Source organism: Delphinapterus leucas, chromosome 3 (genome assembly GCF_059928025.1).
Source record: "Delphinapterus leucas isolate spDelLeu-1000000601 "Yukka" chromosome 3, BTC_Dleu_Yukka2, whole genome shotgun sequence".
NCBI lineage: Eukaryota > Metazoa > Chordata > Mammalia > Artiodactyla > Monodontidae > Delphinapterus > Delphinapterus leucas.
Genome location: NC_143131.1, coordinates 60,458,432 through 60,466,114, shown reverse-complemented (window position 1 = coordinate 60,466,114; position 7,683 = coordinate 60,458,432). Strand labels below are relative to the sequence as shown.

At 39.9% G+C, this 7,683-nt stretch overlaps 1 pseudogene; it reads left to right on the top strand.

Annotated features, from left to right (window-relative positions):
- The first annotated feature begins 655 nt into the window (after positions 1–655).
- Positions 656–2,052, top strand: LOC111162984 (large ribosomal subunit protein uL22 pseudogene; annotated as a pseudogene).
- The last annotated feature ends 5,631 nt before the right edge of the window (positions 2,053–7,683 follow it).

The following is a 7,683-nucleotide window of genomic DNA, read 5'->3' as shown; positions in this document are numbered from 1 at the left end:
TTAACAGCGAAGTTCCTACCACTTAGACCAGTGCCTGGCACACAGAGGGTGTAAAATATTTCCTAAATGATGAAATTTTATTTTTCCAGAGCAGCTGGCCTGTTAATGAGTACATGAATGGCCAAAATCTCCTTCAAATTTATAACTCTCATTGGGCCCGGAGATCCGTGAGAAGCCAGTGCTCTGGATCAATAAGACATGAATTTCTAAAAGGGAGTAAGTGGTTCAAAAACACAAAAACATATCCTGGGGAATCGCAGGATAAAACCCCAAGCAAGCTGGTTTGTGGAGTTAATACTGGGGGTTAGGACAAGCGAGCAATTACCATTCCGGAATTATCAGGCCCTCTGCCATTCCTCTGAAAATGTGCCTGGCATTGGGTTATGGGCTCTGTAACTCCGAGGGATTAAGGAAAATACTTTCCTTTATCATTTAGGAATAGCATCATGCCCCCCCATGAGGTTGAAGCAGGATCTAGGAAGCATCTTAGCAAGGGTTGGCCCAGACACCCTTCAGTGTGTGCTTTCCCTCCAGAAGGAGCCTAAATGACTGTGAACGCAGCTCACCAGTTGTACAACTCAGCTCAACACTGGTTCACACTTGATACTGGCAGCCTTTTCTCCCAATGAGCACATTTCAGAGGAAAGTTGCATATCACACGGTGCTTATAATGATGTATCTCAAAAAGATCTGTATACCATGTAGGTAAAGAAAAGTCTAGCAATGCTGACCAAAACTATAGAGGCTTAAAACAAGGGAGGGGAGGTGGAGGGAAGAGAGGAAGGAAGGAATTTCTGCTCTCTGAAAGACAGGAGAGCTTACATTCTCACTGGTATGCCCCATTGCCTCTGTGAAAAACGTCCCCCAAATAACTTTGATGCAAGCTGATGTGGGGGCTGATCCACTACTGACCTTAAGATGTTTCCTTTACCTAACCCAGATGCTATCATTTAGAACTAAAACTGGATCAATTTTTCTCTAGTCTCAGAGGTTAAAGACATTATGAAATTATTGAAATGAAGAAAGTTAAAGAAAGGAGAATCAGAGAATAAGAATTTGTAAGTCTCCTTTTTCCGGTAAGCGCCCTGAGGTTACCTCTAAAAATGGTTCGCTATTCACTTGACCCATAAAACCCCACAAAATCATGCAAGTCAAGAGGTTCAAATCTTCATGTTCACTTTAAGAACACTCGTGAAACTGTCCAGGCCATTAAGGGTATGCATATTTGAAAAGCCACCAAGTATCTGAAGGATGCCACTTTAAAGAAGTAATGTGTGCCGTTCCATCGTTACAATGGTGGGGTTGGTAGGTGTGCCCAGGCCAAACATTGGGGCTGGACGTACGGGTCAGTGGCCCAAAAAGAGTGCTGAATTTTTACTGTACATGCTCAGAAATGCAGAGAGTAATGCTGAACTTAAGGGCTTAGATGTAGATTCTCTGGTCATTGAGCACATCCAGGTGAATAAAGCCCCCAAGATGTGGCTCAGGACTTCCAGAGCTCGTGGTCGGATTAACCCATACATGAGCTCTCCCTGCCACATTGAGATGATCCTTACTGAAAAAGAGCAGGTTGTTACTAAACCCGAAGAAGAGGTTGCCCAGAAGAAAAAGATATCCCAGAAGAAACTGAAGAAATAAAACCTTATGGCCCGGGAATAAATGTCACAAAAAATAAATGCAAATAAAAGTAAAAAAAAGAAAAAGAATTTGTAAGTCTCTCAGACTGTCAGGGGACAGAGGTCTAACAGGCAGGGCTAACCAAGCTCTCGTCTGCATGGACCCAGATAAAGTTGGGCCACAGCCACGCTGTTGTTTACTTGCCATCTGTGGCTCCTCTGTAACCGTCGCATTAACTGTTTGCAGCAGAGATGGTCTGCAAAGCTGATAACATTGAATATCTGGCCCTTTACAGAAAAAGTTCGCTGATCTTCGGTAGCTATTAAAGGAGCAGCGTGACTTACCAGGCTATCGTGATCTTACTGAAATATTTCTGAGGACTGTGTAACTCCCTTCACTTTGAGTCCCTCTTTATCAAGCAACGTTCTGAATGTAATTGGGCTTCTGGAGTATGTTTCTCTATTAAAGAAAGAGGATGTGCAGACTTGCTACACGGATTTCCAAACATCCTGGACAGTTGTATTTCTCACTATAAACTACTAAACTGGGCTTCTGCCACAGTCTCTCATAAATTCACATGGTACGCAAGTTTTCAGGGGGCCTAGCATCCCTTTATATTAGGTCCAGAACTGCAGGGCTGGAAGACTGTGCTCTGGACCTGAGGTGACCCCTCGGAGTCCGAGCCCCACGCTCTGACCTCACACAGCAATCACACTCACATCAGGGAAGAATTTGAGCCAGGAGTAGCTTTGGTATTTGTGAACTTCAATTTCTAGGCCTCTTACCTTTTACTTTTTTTTTTTTTTTTTTGGCTGTATTGAAGTAATTACATGAATACAATTTTAAAAATCAAATAGAAATACAGGATTAAAACAAAAATAATAGTCACCTCCCCAAGGTCCTCCTGATCTCCAATTCCCACTACCCAGAAGAACAGTTTTCAAATCTTCTCATTGTATTTTTTCATATTTGCCTTCATAATTCTAAATAACACGCTAAATCATGCTCTTTGCAGGACAGTCACATCAAGTAAATAATGGGTCCCACCCCCTTTTTTTAAACAATCCTTTGGAGTTGTCCTACTCTGTGACCTGCACTGACTGATCTCTCGGCTTCTGTACAACTGTAACCCTGTAGCTTCCGTTCAGCATTGTTTGGGGGCTTCCTACAGTCTCCTGTTTGAGTTTCTCATTTTCTAGACCCTGTGTCTTTTCACTCTGAGTTGATGGAGCACATCTTTCTGTTGCTTCATGAGAAAGAATGAATAGAAGATAAAATTTTCATTGCCTTGCCTGTTTGAAAAAGTCTTCATTATACTCTGACATGTGACTGGTAGTTCATCAGGGTATGAAATTCCAGGTGACAATCCTGTCCTCTCAGAAGCTGTAGGCATTTGCCCATTGTCCTCTAAATTCCTGTCTCTCTGTGCCATTCTAATTCCTGATCTTTTGTATGCTTTTGAGGGCTTCTCTTTTGCTCAGGTGTCCTGAAATTTTGTCACAATTTATGTTGGTGTGGATCATTTTTTAATTCATTGAACTGGGCAGTTAGTGGTCCTTTTAAATCTAGAGGTCCATACGCCTCAGTTTGGGAAATTTTCTTTTCCTTTTTCATAATTTCTTGTCCTTTTTTTTTTTTTTTGATTCTTTTTCTGGAGGTCCTCTTGATTGACAATTTGGGCTCTATTGATCAGTCTCGTAACAGTTTTGTCTCTTACATTTTCTATCTCCTTGTCATTTTGTTCAGCTGTCTGAAACATTTCCTCTATTGTATTTTTGATACAATACTTGTCACCTTCTAGTGACATTCTTATTTCTGCTAGCATGTTTTTAATTCTAAAAACCTTATTCTCGGGCTTCCCTGGTGGCACAGTGGTTAAGAATCCACCTGCCAATGCAGGGGACACAGGTTTGAGCCCTGGTCTGGGAAGATCCCACGTGCAGCAGAGCAACTAAGCCCATGCGCCACAACTACTGAGCCTGCGCTCTAGAGCCTGCAAGCCACAACTACTAAGCCCATGTACCACAATTACTGAAGCCCGCACACCTAGAGCCCACGCAACGAAGAGCAGACCCCGCTTGCCGCAACTAGAGAAAGTGTGCGCACGGCATCGAAGACCCAATGCAGCCAAAAATAAAAGAAATCAACTCCTTTTAAAAATAAAAAAGTAAAAACCTTATTCTCTAAATTAAAAAAATTTTTTATGGCATTCTGTGGTTTCAGCAATGGAGTATCTTCTCAGATCCCTTTGAGGGTTTTAATTATAAATTTTTTAACATTTTCTTCTGTCCCCTGCATTGTGTGCTTTCTTTGGTTCCTTTTCTCCCTTTATTTTAGTCTCTGTTTCATAGTGGATGTTCCCTCAATCTGGTAATCCATTGCTGGAAACTCAAACTTAAGAGTGAGGCAACTACTTGTTCTTACCTTTTGATAATAAAGGAAGATGATCCAGAAGTACTTTTCCACCAAAACAATTAGAAAACTGGAAAAAAAATAGGAAAAAACTACTTCCAGACATTGGACAACAGGCAGCACAGAACTGTGATCCCTGTGGAAAGGGGAACAAGTAGGGTAAGCCTCACTACCATCCTGGTTTTCTGCCTGGAGACAATGCCCAGACTGTGGGACAGGAAGGAGAAACCTAAACAGAGACTGGAGTCTGGAGAGGCCAAGGTGGCTACAATTTTCAGGGCAGAGTACTTAAAAGGTAGGAATTACACAGCCATCCAGAAATCTGCATAGGGTCTCTCTTGATAGGCTGAGCACCAATCTGCTTACGCATATGGTGAAATTCCACTGGACAACAATGGCAAAGAATAATTGAAATAGAGCTATGAGATAAATCTCAGATCTCACAGGGCTGAAATCCTTTCAAGTACCCACCAGAGTGGAGAGGTCTCATTGAATACCTACCTACCCGGAGCATTACCGTAGAGATCCCAAAAGGACCTTGACTTAAAAGTGGGGCTAAATTGGCTTTAGGATAATGGTTACTCTAGAACTCCCTTAAAAGAGCGAGAAAACAAATTTCAAAGGGATCAAACTAATCCACAGGTAACTTAAACTGCCTACCATAAAAAGTTCAACATGCTTTGAAAGAAAATAAAACCAGCACTTGGTGACATAAAATTCACAATGTTTGGCATCCTGTCAAAAATGACCAGCCATATGAAGGAGCAGGAAAATGGGGCCCTTAACTAGAAGAAAAATCAGTTATTAAAAACAGACTAAGAAATGATAGAGGTGATGGAATGAGCAGCAAGTACATTAAAACAGCTGTTATAAATACGTCCCATATGCTCAAGGATATAACAGAAAATCTGGACCTGATGGGAAGAGAAATGAAAGATATATAAAGATCAATGGGAGTTTTTGAGAGATGAAAAATATCTGAAATAAAAAATATACTGGTTGGAATTAACTGATTAGATACTGCAGAAGAAAAGATCAGTGAACTTGAGGATGTAGCAATAGAAACTACCCAAATTGAAACACAGAGTGGAAAAAAAAAAAACATTGAACAGAGCCTCAGTGAACCATGGGACAATATCAAGGTAACATACATGCAATGGGAGAAGGGGTTACAAGAGAAATATTTGAGGAAAGAATAGTCAAAAAAGTTTCAGATTTGATTAAAACTATAAACACACTGATCCAAGAATCTCAATGAAATCTAAGTAAAAGTAACAAAGAAAATCATAATCAAATTGCCAAAAATCAATAAAAAAGAATCTTCAAAGCAGCCAGAGGAAAAAAGCAAACTCTACACACAGAATGAAGATAAAATTTAAAGCAGACTTCTCATTAGAAACTGCACAAGACACAGTGAAAGAAAGAAAAGTTCAACCTAGAATTTTACATCTATCAGAAATACCTTTTTAAATTAAAGGCTTTTCAAACAACCAAAAGCTGAGAGAATTCATTGCCAGCAGACCTGCAATACAAAAGAATGTTAAAAGAAGATCTTCAAGTAGAAGTAAATTGACACCAAATGAAAATTTGGATTTACACAAAAGAATGAAGAATGCTGGAAACTGTAAATACATAGATAATTATAGAAAACATGGTTTCCTTATTTAAAATTTTTCTTTAAAAGATAATTATTTAAATTTCTAAAAATTGAAACATATTGTGGGGTTTAAAACATCATTAAAGTAGAATCTATGACAGTAGCATAAAGAATGGGTGGTTTTCTGGAGAATGGAAGTATCCTCTTTTAAGTTTCTTAAAGTATACTTTTATTTGAATGGAGGCTGTGATAGGTTAAAGACATAAACTGTAAACCCTAGGGCAAATATTTAAAAATTTAAAACAACAAAGAGGTATATCTATTAAACCAATGGTGGAGATTAAATGGAATCATAGAACATACTAAATTAATTTAAAAGGAGGCAGGAAAAGAGGGAAAAGGGAACAAATAACAATGTAGAAAACAAATGACAAGGGATTTCCCTGGAGGTCCAGTGGTTAAGACTTTGCCTTGCAATGCAGGGGATGCGGGTTCAATCCCTGGTCAGGAGCTAAGATCCCACATGCCTGGTGGCCAAAAAACAGAAACATAAAAACAGAAACATTATTGTAACAAATTCAATAAAGACTTTAAAAATGGTCCACATCAAAAAACCTTAAAAAAAAAAAAACAAATGACAAGATAATAGATTTAAACCGAATTATAATAATCAAATTACGTGAAAATTAGCTAAACACCCCAATTAAATGTAGACATTATCACACTTGATTGTGAGGGGAGGAAGAAAAATCCATGTCATATAGCTTTTTTTTTTTTTAATGCTGTCTTGACCCAATCTTGAGACCCTGGCTAGAGGCCAGTCAGTTCCCTTTCTTGAGCAGCTGATAAAATCCACACCCCAATCACTTCCTTTTTCGGGGCTTTCACACTCCTGGCCACCATACACCAGCCCTAATTGACCAGCAGCCAGACACCAGACAACTTGGGACAGCCCTTGTGCCCCAGAGCCCTTGAAATTATTTCAAGTAGCCAGTCCACTGGGAACCTGAAAACCCTAGCTAACCCCATGCAACTCACCATACGTAAACTGTCTTCTACAGCTCCAGCTTGCCGTTACCCCTGGTGCAGATCCCTGTGTGGCACTGACTGGCAATCTGCTCTCCTTTGGACCTGTAAGTAACAGAGTTCTGCCTTTCAGCTATCTGAGTGTCACTGTGTTGTGTCATGCCATCAAAAGAATCTTTAAATCTTATAAAACAACCCATCTATATGCTGTCTATAAGAAACCTACTTACAGTATAAAAACAAATAGGTTAAAAGTAAAATCATGGGAGGGCTTCCCTGGTGGCGCATGGTTATGAATCCGCCTGCCAGTGCAGGGGACACAGGTTTGAGCCCTGGTCTGGGAAGATCCCACATGCCGCGGAGCAGCTAAGCCCATGCACCACAACTACTGAGACTGCGCTCTGGAGTCCATGAGCCACAACTACTGAGCCCATGTGCCACAACTACTGAAGCCCGCGTGCCTAGAGCCCGTGCTCCGCAACAAGAGAAGTCACTGCAATGAGAATCCTGCGCACCGCAACAAAGAGTAGCCCCTGCTCACCGCAACTAGAGAAAGCCCACAAGCAGCAACGAAGACCCAACACAGCCAAAATTAATTAATTAATTAATTATTTTAAAAAGTAAAATCATGGGAAAAGGTAGGCCATGCAATTACTAATCATGAGAAAGCTGGGGGGCGCTGTATTGGAGTATATTCAGATAAAGTAATATCCTTTGAACAAAGAATATCAGGGACAAAAAGATATATTTCATAATGATAAAGGGAACAGTTTGTCAAGAAGACAACAATTCCAAGCATGTTGGCACACAATAACATAGCTTCAAAATACATGAAACAAAAACTTTTGGAACTTCAAGGAGAAGTAGACAAAGTTAAAATTTTTGTTGAAGATTTTAATACTTTCTCAATAATGAATAGTTGAAGTTGACAGAAAATGAGTCAGCGTATAAACAATTTTATAATACTCTCAACTGATTTGACCTAATTGATGTTTATGGAATATTCCACCCGACAACAGAGTACACATTCT